Genomic DNA, 14,746 nt, shown 5'->3' with positions numbered 1-14,746 from the left:
AGGGTGCTTTCTGTCATGAGAGTCTTCCCATGTGACGTGATTATGCAAGTCTCCTGAAAAAATGAGTCCCATTGAGAGTCTAGACAGAAGTCAGCTTTTATTTTGAAAGTTTGAGAAGGTGCACAAAACCTAAACATCAAGTCTTCTTGGAAATGTACTGTGAAATATCAGTCCTCATTTCCAAGCTTTATGAAAAAGAGATGGTATTTTGTTGTTCTGATACTTTTTATGCTTTTTTTTCTAAGAGACAAATGATGAATAATTCTGTAACAAAGACAACCAAATATGTCAACTAAAGCAGACTACTTAATGACACTAGGAAATTAACATTTCCTATGAGGATAATTATGAAAATGCTGTTTAAGTCCAATCCAACATTTTGGTTCTAACAAAACACAAATCTATAGTCTATATTACTTGATATTTCAAGGACTTTACCCTGAGTAAAATATTAGTCCCTGTAATTTTTTTTTCTCCCCAGTTTTTTTTTTTTTTTTTTTTTTTTAATCTGGTGAAGATTTCAGCAGGGACAGACAGTTTACTGCTTAAATGCTCAGGTAGAGTTTTGGAGAAGAAGGATTACTCTGGTTCTGTTTTTTACATTTCAGTGGTGTTAGAAGCTAGAGTATGGACTCGGGGAGCAGTGTTGTCTGACTTAAACTGAGGGAAGAAAGTAAAACCAAAAGTAAATATAGTAGAATTAAGGGAATATACAATTTATGTTGACATGAATTCCTTTAAATTCAGTACCCAAAATATTTCCCTTGATGAAATGTGGCTTGAGCCTCCTCAAGATGCAGACACCATAAAATAAACATTTCAAGACATACTTAACTTTAAACATTAATAAACATGTTTAAACAACTGAAAACCCCATGGGTTTGGGCAGTGTTCTGAGTGTTCTGCTAAACTGACTCAGTGATGACTTGGGATCCTTGTGCTATAAAAATAATAAGATTGGAGTCTTAATTCTTATTAGAGTTGCTCTAAAATATGAGTATTTGATAAAACTTCCTATTTTGTAGTTTTCAGAGTGCGGTTTAGCCCAGCAGTAAGGTCTTCAGATACTCTGCTTGTCCTCCTGAGGAGGTGTTCTGAAACAGTGGAGAAATGTTCTAAGCCCTGAAGGAAAGAAGACAGAATGACTTCATGCCTTTTTGATTTGGGTCTGCATGACAGCTATTTCCATAGTCATATGCCCCATCAACATATGCATGATAATCTATTGCAATAACTTACATTTTTTCCTATCACCTTAGAAAATATTTTGGGTGTTTTTTTCTGGCATGGAACTTGTGCTTATAAATAGTGGGTTATTAATACATACATAAAAAAATACTATAATTACTGCTTGAAAAAATACATATTTCCCTCCTTCCTAGAAATATTGCACTGCATAAGGATTTAAATGTTCCCACAAGAATCAAGCAAAATATACGGGAAGGTGCATTGCTTTTAGAGCATTGTACGCTAAAGCAATCAAACTGAAAGATATGTTCCAGCTACAAAAAATGAAAAAAAAAAAAAACAGAAAGAAATCCTTGACATTTTTAGCCCAGTTAAAAAGGGCATTCTGCTGTCTGTCATTTATGTAGACATGAGTTAGAAACCTGTAAACAACATTTTTATTTATGAACCAGTAACCCAGAATACAGCAGATTCTCAGCATAGTTTATGTCAGGAAATTGTCTTAGAAGAGACTGTGGAGGTAGCTACTATGTTAAAATGTAAAAGCAGAAATTGGGGGATAGGGAAAACCTCTGTGCAAAGATACTAGTGAAGGCTTTTATTTATGTTTTTAATGTTCTCTGTACTGCTTAAAGGATTCTAAATGACTGTAAGGGATGATTTAGATATGAACATGTAATCTGCTGCCTATTTCCAGTAAATTATTGACATAAAATGCTTAGGAGAACAAGAAAATTAACAGTGGAGCCATTCATTATTGTGTTAAATTTCCATTATTAATAATTTTATGACAATCATATCAATCTACCATTCATCCTGTTTTATCACAATACTGTCTCAAATCTCATTTATGAATGGGTTATAACTGAATAGTTATTTGTGAAAATGAGATCTGTTTAAATGGTAATTAACACAGGAGCTTGAGAAAGGGAAGTCTGTTATTCATTATTTCTATACATCTCCCAGGATTTATTATATCAAAAACCTAAGTACAGCACTATTTTCTTCAGAGAAATAGTGATACCTTCACTGAAGTGCAAAAGATGGAAAGGGATCATGTCAAAGCATATTAACCTGATAACAGAAGAGCTTAGTTTTTAAGATGTTTTGAAGATATTTATAAGCAATTTTCCAACCGTATTTAAATTAAAGGAGATACTCTGGAACAAAAAGCTCTACTTGACTACCTGAGCATGTTGCTAATTGTTTCAGCACATCTGCTGATGAGCACATAGCAGGCTGGCAGAAGCCTCTGTTAATGAAGTTTTCCAAAATATCAATTCATTATTTGTGTTGAAATGAAGCACATGAAATTCTGTCAGTCTAGTTTGTTTATTTTACTGTCTCTTCTGAAAATATCTTTTTTTCTTCACAGCTTGACCAAAGCTAGATAATGTCTTCCTCAGGAGAGCAGTTCTGGTACAGTTATTTATACATAAGCAGACAGTTTGTTATGTACCCATCTGCTCTCAAAATGTCATTGACTTTAATGTGAAATTAGTGACCTGGATATGGCAGAAGAAGGTTCTGCCTATTTCTTACTACCATTTTATGCTTTAATGAAAGCCATCATGTAGATGACAGGGGAATGATGTTAACCTTGGTCTTCCAGTTATATTCCAATGTGACTATTTACCTTTTTTTTGTTTTAAGTAAATTTCCCTCTACAGTTTCCAATTGTCACAGCACCCCTGTTCTCACCAGAGCTATTAGATAGCAGGTCTGTACACTGACTGACTGAAACATAAGAGCTTCCATTTTTCATTTAGTCATCAGCTCTGTTTCAACTCTACTGTTTATTTACCGTGGGACCTGAAGCATCTTAATATTCCCATAGAGGGAATCTTAAATCCATATCTTTAGGGGGAAAAATACTTCTGATTTATAATACATTTAGAAGTTTATTTTATTTGAACTTTAACCAGTTTAATTCAGTTAAAATCCTGTGATTTATCTGTGAGGTTGATGCCTTTAAAAGCATTTGACAAAGTGCAATTAATGCCAGGCATGCTGACCAGGCAGGTCTCATATTTTTTCCTACTACAGTGTTTTTCCCTATGCAGTCAGGGATTGTCATGGATGGAAGAACATGATAGAGTATGATTTCATGAGCAGGCTTTCATATTTATTGCCAGAGCCTTTATTTCCCTACCTTAGCATATGCAGACTCATGACAGAGGAAAGGTTCAAGAGTGCTGGCTCAGGACCATGTGTAGTAATGAACTTTCATTACCAAAGTGTGGGAGTTTGTTAGTCCAAGTGTAAGTTCTTCACACATACTATTAATTAGAGGGGTTTGGGTTGAAAATTAGCTCTCTGGAATAAAAATAATGAATTTCCCAGGCAACAGAAGTTTGATGTGCCATGACCCTCAGCCTTATTCTCTAACACCTGTGCCATTCTGATTTAAACCTGCTCTTATAGCACCTTTCTGACCAAAACCAAAGTAGAGAAAATGTCATAACTATTCTTTAAAGGTGGCTTTTTCAGGTCATGATGAGTCAAAAGGGGATTTTAGAAATACTGGCAAAGTACCTACCTTTGGTCTTGTGATAATGCCTATGAAGTCTACAGATACATGAATTCTGGAAATAGGAAAGCCTTGCAGTGAAAAACATTCAGAAATACTTGTAAAACACCGGACTCCATTCAAATGGCTCTAGTTTTTTGACGTGTGGAGAAATCTAGAGCCTTATCTCCGTAACATGAAAGTAAGTTGCCAAGAATCCAGTCTCAGATCACATGTGCATAGAGAAGCTGTTGTGAGGCAAGGTAGGACATAAGTTTAAACTTCATTTGCTGTTTTGCATAATCTCCACATAGATAATTCGTTTGAATTTAGGTCCTTTATAGCATCCAGCTTAGTCCTCTTCTAAAGGAAGCATATTCTGACTTCACTGGAGTGTGTCAACATGCAGAGCTACTGCAAAATATATATTGATTGCAGTGTCCCTTACTGATTCACTTCTTGACAGTGTGCCATATTTGATCTCAGTGATGCTCAGTGACATGACAGGAGGCAATGGGCACAAAGTGCAACCCAGTAGAGTCCCTCTGGCTATCAGGAAACACTATTTTACTGTGTTGCCCAGGGAGGTTGTGGAGTCTCCATCCTTGGAGAAGCTCAAAAGCCATTGCCTTGGGCAAATGGCTTCAGATAGCCCTGACTGAGCAAGGAGCAAATGATCTCTAGAGGTCACTTCAAACCTCAACTATTCTGTGACTCTACAGCCATGACTTTTCTAAAATTTAAGTTTACTCATTCCAGACAGATTTATCAGATTAGGGAGGATGTAATTGAATTTTGTCCACATTACATAATAAATCTGATGCTTTTCTGGTCTTAGATATTAACACCTTTATCTCAAGTTAGCAAGCCAGGGTTTATCCTTTGCAATAACTACAAAAAATAGTGATGGTAAATTTAATTTAATCTTGATCTGTTCTCAAACACATTTTTATACCAATTTAAGTTAATTGCATTTGCTCAGCATGGATCCACCACGTTCCCTAAGTGAATTTATCAATATATAATGCAATTACAACAATACAGCTGCAGCCACCTTATTAATACACCCATTTGCCTTTCCATTGGGTTGTAAACTTAAATATCATACCCCTATTATCTCTGCCCTTATTGTCTTCTCAGGTTCTTTCAAAACTCAAACACCACTTTCACTACAGTGGTACCACTGTGTGGTAGCCACGCTTATTGAAATACTGCTCAATGCCTTCCATACCACTGACGATTTTGCAGAAACTTCTTCAGGAAAATTCTACACTCCTTTAAATATACCTTTCAAAGATTTAAATGCAGCACACAATCCCAACTGCTTTGCATATAACAACAGAGAACCTTACCCACGTTCAACGACCTTTATTTATGTAGGCAATTCCCTTGACTTCAGAAATATTAGTGGAAGTGGGTCATGTTGCCAGGATCCCAATGCTGTGTTTGAAGTACACACCAAATATTAACTTGTGTTTATACAGTTAAATGGCTCATTGATTTTCTACCCTGTTCATTGTTTTCTGAAGATACACCTGATAGTTTCCTCATCTGAATGTCTGCATTCATTACTCTGTTTTTCCTAATCTTCAGGACTTTTAAATTACAGATTGATTCAAATCAAGCCTGCAATACTTTACCTGTAATTGAATATCTTGTAAAATCAAATCTCACTTCAAATACTCTTGTTCAGTGATTGTTTTTCATTGGTGTCAAAATAATGTAAATAATTCAAACAAGGATTTGTCTATCATTCACATTCTGAGTTTGACTGCTTTCCAATGAAATTCAAAGTTTCATGCACTTAACAATAAAACAGAATAATACATTTTCCACCTTTCAATACTTGGAAGCAGATTGTTCCTGATTTCCAGTTTGTTTGTATTTTAAAGCTCAGTGATTGTATGTAGAATTATTTGAAAAACCTTATAGGCCAAAAAGAGAAGGCAAAGAAGGGAATAACTTAATATTATTTGTGGCTATTTTCCAGTGGTAATCAATGATGTATATTTCAAATAACAGGGTGATAAATGGGCAAAGGCAACAGGAAAATTAAAAGTTTATCATTTCCTAGCAGATGGTTACTGAAAGAAAAAAAATCTGCTTTTCTTCAAATGGATGACATTTTTCAGAGCTACAGATTCAGAACCTGTGTGAATGTGTGTGAGTGTGTTTAATGTTGCCTAATCCAAATTGTTTATACAGCTTTAGAGCTGCTCCTTTTGTAAGCCTTTTGCAGGGTGGGGTTTATCTGCTTTCACAACAGCTGATAGAAGAATCTTGTTTCCTTGCCTCTCCCTTCTCCAAAGCTAAAGATCCAGCTTATGGCTTGTGAGATGCAGAAGGCAAGGCTGTATCTAGTCCTAATGACTTCGAAGAAACTCAAAGAAACTGAAGAAACTTCATGCTTCATGCAGCAGCACAAGCAGCAGCAGCAGCAGCAAGATTTTCATGCTCTTCAGTGAGATTATCATCAAGGCTTGAAATTTTTATAGCTGGTCCTCTAGCCCAAACTCAGAAAAAGAAAAGCTGAAGATAGTATCAATTTTCCTCAAGAAAATTGATTTGGACAAAGTAACAGAGGTTTATATTTTACACACTAATATGTACAGTTTCTAAAAATAGATAAATATTTTTAAGTGTTTTATTTTATTTTTGTTCTACTGGTCCTCAGAAATAATGATTTTAGTTAGTTGGCTGTGTTATGCTTAATTTGAGTTAGAGTTTTTCTAAATACACTTTTTTTTTTCTGTTATTCCTTTTCACTAAAATATATGCAAGCACTATAAAAATGCAAAATCTGTTCCATTTAATCATGAACAGCAACATCTCCAGTGTATCTCCAACATATTATATGTAATTTCAGAGATGTAGGTCTTCTGCTTGCCAGTCTAAAAGCATGCTTCAGTCCAGATTTACCACAACTGTTATTCCATCGGGGATGATGCTGGGATTCTAAACCACAAGTGCACTGCTCAAGCAGTTTGTGGATTGCAACCAATCCTTTTGATAAAATACCAGAACTGGGATTTAGCTCAGGACTGTGTCACTATCTGTCATCCACCAGTCTTGTCCCTTCCCTAGGAGAAAGTAAATTGTCAAAGGCACAAGAAACAGCCTCAAATTACACTGCAAATATACTTTAGAGAAGCTAGTAAGAAAAGATCCTCGATGTAGCAGGGCAAGGATTAGTCCTGAAGGTTGGGATATAAAGTAACCAATCTCACAGTCATTAACGAGGGGAAATTAGATAAAGAAAAGGTTTCCTGACTAAGTACTGCATGGCTGGCTTGACCATGAGCTCACAGCAGCAGCGGCACCACAGTCATACATTAAGCATAAGTGGCTGAGAGCACATTGCAGAACTGAGATTATTGGATAATTATGGTGATCTGTATCAGGAAAGAGCTTCCTTACTGAATATTTTAGTAAATGATCGTTATCCATTCTGATTTTATGAACGTTGACTGTAAGGTGTGTACAGAGGTGAGAAGGATCAATTGGTTTGTCTGAATCCTTGAAGTTGAGAAGACTGAATTATGTCAGTCCGATTAAAAATGTATTTTGATATTCATTTTCCCTGCTGAGAATGTTTTAAGCCATTTTTTTCCTCTAAAAAGAAGAGGAAAAAGCTGTCATTTACAATCTAACCATGAAATCAGAGAATCTTGCAAACTGGTAAGATCCATTTTCAGTCTCATACAAAACCAGGAGACTGGTTTTGAGTCCACAGCATCATTATAGTTTGGAAAATGGTCAGTCACAGGGGCAATCGTACTTCACTGCTTACTTTGTTCTCCCATTTGGCACCACACTGTTTGCCCTATACCAATTGGTTCTGCAGAGTACAGGCAGTGCTTATACCGTGGTTATACCTCTGCAATTTTTTACTAAATTTCTCCCTTGCTTAGGACCAACTCAAATTACTTCTAACATCTTTTAACAGCTGCATATTACTTTTTTTTTCTTGTTTGCATTTTGAAGCTGGAATTCATAGTTAATCTGCTGTAGACTTGACTAAAAGCTATGGTTGAACTATTTTCAGGAATTTTTTTTTCCTGTTTTATTCTAGTTTTTTACCACACCATAATATATGCACGTCATTTATCAGATACACAGCATAGTCTTAAATTAATACATGTTCTGAAATAATCGCTTATTATAATAAGTTCATTTTATTAATACTGGCTTCCTAGTAGGCTATTTTTCTGTCTGTTTTTCCATCCAGCTTGGCTAAAGAACATCTAAAACATACACGGAATATGAGAGAGATTTTTCAGAAGATTGCTAACCATGCTGCCACCTAGTGAATCTGTACCATCTCTCACAATACTTTTGTTCACTAAGAGATTTAGCTCCTTTTTCTTGAAGGCAGAAAAATTTTTTTTTTAACAAAAAGAACATTTTCAATAAAATAACAGGCTAGAAATGTAAAAAATGCATTACAGTTTTGTTTAAAATTTGTTTTGACTATAGTTAATCATTAAATACCTTTTTCCTGTAGGATTGTCCTACAGAAATGAAAAAAATCATAATCATAAGGCCATTGTACATGTAAGTATCTATTTCTAATCTTTGCGTTCTCTCTAATAGTTAAAACATCACCATTTTCCCAGCCATCCTGGGTTTGTTCCTTCCCAAATAAAATCAAGGCCCTTGCCATTTCCCTTCATCAGCATGGGTGCTTCGGTAGCTGCAAGACATGTTTGCCAAACTGCTTATCTAAAAATCACCTGCCCAAAAAGCATATCACTCCCTGTTTGCAAATACTCTTCTAAGGAAGAAAGACTGCTTAGATTTCACCGAAGAAAATCACAAACTCAGTGGGCTTGAATTTTTTTTTTTGTCTGTTGTGCATCTTAGTGCAGGAAAATGTTCAGTAAAATGATTATTTCTGGAAAACAACAATAGATGATCCACAATTAAATCAATTCTTGCTAACAGTAGTTAGCATTTTGTAAGAACAACCATGACATAAACTTTGTCATCTAACATTTAGTCTTTTCATATAAGTGAATGATTGTATAATGTTTGTGCAGTCTTAATGCTCTATTCAAATCCTAGAAATATGTCCTGAAAATCCTCATCCTATACACTTACTCTCCCTATAATATATAAAAATAAGCCTAGAAAAATAAAGATGGCTGATCATAGCACTGTACAATATATATTTCTTTCAGGGTAAATTTTCTTGTTTGCAGCTTGCAATTAAGGTTGCCTCTTGTTTGTTCCTTGTCTCCATAAAATTTTGTTCTACTTTCTCAAAGCAGAATCTGCTCTGGCTGCTGAAGCTGGAGGTGATGTGTCCTGAGTTTCACATCAGGCTGTTCTGCCTGATGTAAGGGTACTCCCACCACCCTCAGGTTAAAGATGCTCTAAATCCAAGTAATCTCTTTCCTAGATGAGTAATTGTGCAGTGTCAGTCTGTGGTTTTCATTCAGTAAAGGAACGAAAATAATTAGAATAATTAAGGGATAGGCTGAGCAGATTTTGAATGCTGGGAGTTTTAACATTTTAGAATGCTAGGAGGTCCATCCAAATTTGGATATCATCAATTCATTTCATAATCCTTTACTGTATGGAGGATTTAAGTATATATAATACTTCTGTAGCTCCCCAGAGCTTTAAGTTTCATTAAAGCGTGCATTGGTACAGACACATCTGTGCTTACAATAAAACCATTTCATATTGGAGATAAATTTCTCATCTATAATTATTTAAGGCTGATTTTAAACATGTCTGCAGTAAGTTAGCATTTAGGAAGTTAGCATTTAGGGAGTGTAAGCCAGCATGAGGTTTAACAGTCTGAATTTTGAGTAAGATTTGAGTTCATGTGAAATTTAGATTGAGAGGAGCTGAACCCATACTTTTCAACCCTTGTGTTTTATTTCCCAAGTAAGTTATCTTCATACTAATGTACGTGCTTCTATACAACCAGAGAAATTTGTTTAGTCTTAGGACTGCAGTATATGAGGACTCCAACTCTGAGTGCTTAACACTTTCTCTGAGGACAGATTTTAAGATAGCAGACTATTTTGAGTGTCGAAGTTTCTGGAATATTTGTCTGGCAGCAGTCATAGCAGGAATCAACCTAAATGGCCAGCCTTGCTTTGTGTTGGTCATTGCAGTTGTGCAGCTCAGTGAAAAGTGTCCTCAGCTGCAAAAGCACGTGTTCACAGCTACCAAACCCAGCAGCCTGACAGCAGCAAGGCTGCTACAGCTCCACGTCCCCAGGGCTGACGAGTAGCACATGTCTCAGTCGTGACAGGAGTACATGTGACCCAGTAGGTGAGCACACACATACACAACACAGATAGACTGCCACACACTGCCAGCCACACAGAGCAACACAGAATCCTGTTCCCCTCTCTGGCTCATCTCTAAGTAGTTCTCCTAATGGGAAATGTATATATGTATATCTGCAGTGGGAATCCCTCAGGTTGCTGGACTGAAACACATTCCACCCAGTACACAGCCTTGGATTCTGAGTCTCCCCAGCTGCTGGCACCTGGGATCCACTTAAACAAACACCCCCACAGCCTGCAGCACACACACCATCACATACAAACACACAGTTATTTTTCATCTTGTCCTCTTTAAAAGGTGTCTGTGATATTAAGAAATATTGAAGAAAGCTCTTGTGAGCAAAGTCTGCTCTCTTCTATTCAAGATAGCTAAAAATAGAAATAGGAGAATGAAGAATTTTTGTGTAGTTTGTCAAACACCTGGGAACCTTCAATACATAATGCTCTTCTAGTTTTAGCTCTTCTAGATCTGCCACTTTCCAGTAGGCAATTATCTGCTTTTATTTCTGGTAAATCAGTACACAATGCAGGATGTAGTACTAAATGCAAGATTATGTGACATCCTGTGAACCAAAGACATGGTTTATAATAATTTCATACAGTATGACATTCACTTTAGAGAGAGAGACGTTATAACTACTTTTTTTTTCTTTTGAAAAGCTACTAATTAGCAGCAGTAGCCAAGCAAGATACACAACATTCACCAATATCTCAGTTGACTATTATTTACTTCATAATGCATCCATGATAATGTTATTAGCAGTAATGTCTTACACAGATATTATCCCTGAGTGGCAGTTCTGCAGGTGCTTATCTCTTAAGGATAGTGGGCCCTTGGCCACATTACTACTGTTTCCCTGAAATACAATGTTATATATATATTGATTTTGTTCTAACAGTATCCAGTCACACTGCTGTATACAGCTGGTGTAATTTCTAGCCTTCCAAAAATAGGATCAAGAGCACTTCTAGAAACAACAACATTTGGGCGACATTTGGCAGGAGCAGGTGATTCTTGTGTCTGTGGGAAGTTTGAGTGTTTCCTGGGTGAGATATTTGGATTGACAGCGGTAAATTTTCAGTGAGGATTGGGTGTAGATTCTTGTGCAGTACAGTGATATGCTTGTCACCCTGAAGTTTTCAGTCCTAAAATTACCAAATGGTTGAATTTGGGTGATACTTCTGCAGATTCCTCTAAAGAAATGGAAAGAGAGGATGGTCAATCATGTGAGACCACAGAACCAGCCAGACCTCACAGAGTCAGTTCTACACTGAAAATACACAGAGGACACTGAAGGTCAGGTAAACTGAGGCAGAAAGAAAGTTACTGCTTTGTGAGTGAATCCAAGCAATATTATTATTACTACTAATTCTGCCAGGGTGCCTAAAAGCTGCCTTTGCCAGGACTGCCTGGTAATGCTACTGGTAATGCCCAATGCTACTATTCTGAGAGGAAAAGATGGACGAGGTCTTTGTGCCGTACTGCTCAGGGAGGTGTTATTGCAAGTTTCCTCCTGATTACACTTGAGAAATGGAAAGACATGGCACAAGTCCGTGTTGGTGCAGCAGCTCAGAATGTGGCATTATCTAAGTGAAAAATCTGGGTAGGAGGACCCGTGGTTACCAAAACTTACATGAGTAAGAGATGTTCAGTGCCATATCAGATGAAGCCACATAAGGCAGGGGAGCAGTTTCACAGGAAAAGGATGGGGAAGCATTATATGCTTTCCAGAATGTTTTCAGACTATTCACACTTTCCACAACATCACATTTCTTCATTCCTTAGTGAACTTTTCTGTCCAGTCTCCTTGAACATTGTGGACTGCCAGCAACATGGTCCTGATGCTCTTCTCTATACAATCTTTTAATCTAAAGCAAAAAAAAAAAAAAAAAAACAAACCTAAAAATTACTAAATATTCCTCTTTCTGCACTCTGCTCCTGTTATTTGCCAGATGCTGAATGCCCAGTAAGAGGTGTTATCATCACAAAAGACAGGCAAAAAAAAAAGGTGGGAAGGAGAAGCATTTGGCAGCCACAGTTTTATATGTTTTGTGAGAAGAGACATCACTGATGAACAAATTTAGAACTATTTCAAACGTTCTAAATGGAGCACAATAAGGTAGGCACTGACATCATTTACTAAAACGCTCCCATTTTGCATTCTTCATATTTGAAAGGTCAGAACTACCAATTCTGAAATGAAAAACATAGTGATTCTGATGCTGGAACTACAACAGAGTGCTTTCATGTGCAGAAGTTGCATTTTGTACCACCTGCAAACATGCACAACGTTTACATCGACATGAACAGAGTTACACCAACTTTTGAGATTAGATGGTGTGGTGACCTGTCACCTTTTCAGTGCCTTGTTATTTGTGCATGCTTAGCATTCAATAAACAGAACAGGAGCTGGAATGGCTGGGTTTTGCATGAGAGATACCCCAGAGACACACACATACAGAAAGCCATCCAGTTGTCCTACTGAAACACAAAACTTTTGCGCTATGAAATCCAAAGGGCCCCTCACCATAAGACTCCACAGAGCTTTACAAGATACTCTACAAATTTCTATGCACTTTTAAAAGAGCATGGAACTAGTTTTTATATTTTTCTAAATATAATAATGATCATAATTTAAAGTCTGCACTGTACACAGGGCAGACAGGAAAAAGAGGCCACTCTTGTGAATGCAGAGCAACCATACATCCAGATCCCCATAAGCAAGACTTAGTGCAGAACAAGAAGGAAATAGATTCTGTCTAGTAGCCTGGTTAGCTACAGAAAATCTTTAAATGCGTGGGCATGAATGATCCCTCTATGACAAAAGCAATATTCTAGATTAGAGTGAAAAAGACTCAATGTCTATTGAGAAAGTTAAACAAAATATTTATAACAAAACCCAGATTTTACCAGATTCTCATCCCAAAATAGAATTATCATCAATAAATCCAACAGATGAAGAAGTCTTGTCTGTATTTTTCTTAAAGAGCTTTGTATGACAAGGAGACTGGTTTTTAGGTGACTGTTACCAGGCTCCATTCCGATCCCGGGATCATCTTCATACTGCAGTATCTCAGTACCCTCTTCCAAACCACAGGCAGGAGTGGTCACACAAATAAATCCTTTTCCAGCCCCACATAATAATGAACAAAGAGCTAGGTGCTACTTTGTCTCTTTTTGTTCTTGGGACAGTGTGCTAAATTTTTTCCAGTGGTTCCACATTACAGGGCAGACATGACTTTGCAAGGCAAATACTGTTTTGAGAGCTTTGTAAAGACCATTGCTATGAAGATTTTTCAAAAGAACAAATCCTCACCTATTCCCAAAAAACAAGAGTGCAAGTGGCTTATTGCTCTCTGTAAAACACATTTTGAAGGTGAGCAGCCTGACCTACTGGAAGGTGTCCCTGCAAATGTCAGGGGCTTGAACCTAGATGATCTTTAAGGTCTCTTTCAACCCAAATCATTCCATGATTTTATGATTCTAATAAATTTAGAGTGCTTTCAGCTGCAGAGAAAACTCTCCATCAGGAGATGGTATCTAGTTGGGCCCAGAAGTGTAGAGGGTGCATGAATGAGCTACCCAGCCAGTCATGTCAGGGTGCCAGCCTGCCAAAACAGCAGGCAATGCAAACGTGAGTGCGTATGAGCTTAATGCACTGTGCAGTTTGCATTCCTTCAGACACAGCTCACAGATGCCTGTACTTTCTTGCCAGGTGATCAGAAGCAGGTCATGCACATGAGCACAACCAGCACTCTGTGCAAGCAAGGAGATTTCCAGATCCACTTAAACAGATCTAATCCCAGACTATCAGTCCTCCCTTCCCTGCACCAGTGTTACCAGCTCATCTTGTCATATCCACTGGTAAACTTGATTGGACACAAAGAGATCAAAAGTACACATCACTAACTTCTGCTCTGCCAATTTAACTTTGTGGGTTAAAACACATTTAAACCACGAAAACTGATTTTAAGAAAGAAAAACAAACAACTCCTTAGACTCTAATGATCTTTCCTCATCTATTTTTTGACAACAGATATTAAAGCTATAATGTTAAATAGCAGAAATTTCTGCCATGATGCAAGACTGGAGAATATCTGCATTGCTTAATATTTTGTAACCATTTTTGAGAATTGGAACAAGAGTTTGGTAATAAATGTAGACAGCAAAACCTGATCATAAAGCTTAGAAAATTAGAGGTAAATTCAGAAACCTCTTTGTAATCAAGTGATGCAAAAGTGACATAGTTATGGTTGACACCAGCAAAATAAAGGGTTTTACAAAGATAAAGGAAAGATGTACGTGCTTTTCATATACCTACCCTTTAAGTAGGTAAATATCAGCTGTATTTGAATTTAAAGAGTACACTACATGCAAACTGAAATGTCAAGACTTAAAACAACTTATCATCGGGTTATTTTTCCTTTAAATGTAGTAATTAATTCCAAAGGAATTCTAAATTAATATTTTTTTAAGAAGCAGTTTAGGCAGTTTATAACTTTTAAGGCATTTTTTTATTGAAACAGAAAAGGCTGGTCTTAAATACCAAGACTACCACCCTGTCAAATTTCAGATCATCTTATTTTAATATCTTCTTTGTGAGCACTAAAACAAGCCTCTAGGGAAATTATTTTGGCCTCAAGCTTTTGGTCTCCAAACCCGTTTGTACAGCACTGGTTTAACATTTAGGTTGCCCTGTTTGGAGTCAGTATTTGGACTTGATGACCCTTGTGTGTCACTTCC

This window comes from Onychostruthus taczanowskii, unplaced genomic scaffold (assembly GCF_017590055.1).
Source record: "Onychostruthus taczanowskii isolate IOZ18803 unplaced genomic scaffold, ASM1759005v1 scaffold8, whole genome shotgun sequence".
Lineage (NCBI taxonomy): Eukaryota > Metazoa > Chordata > Aves > Passeriformes > Passeridae > Onychostruthus > Onychostruthus taczanowskii.
Note: the sequence above shows the minus strand (reverse complement) of the source record.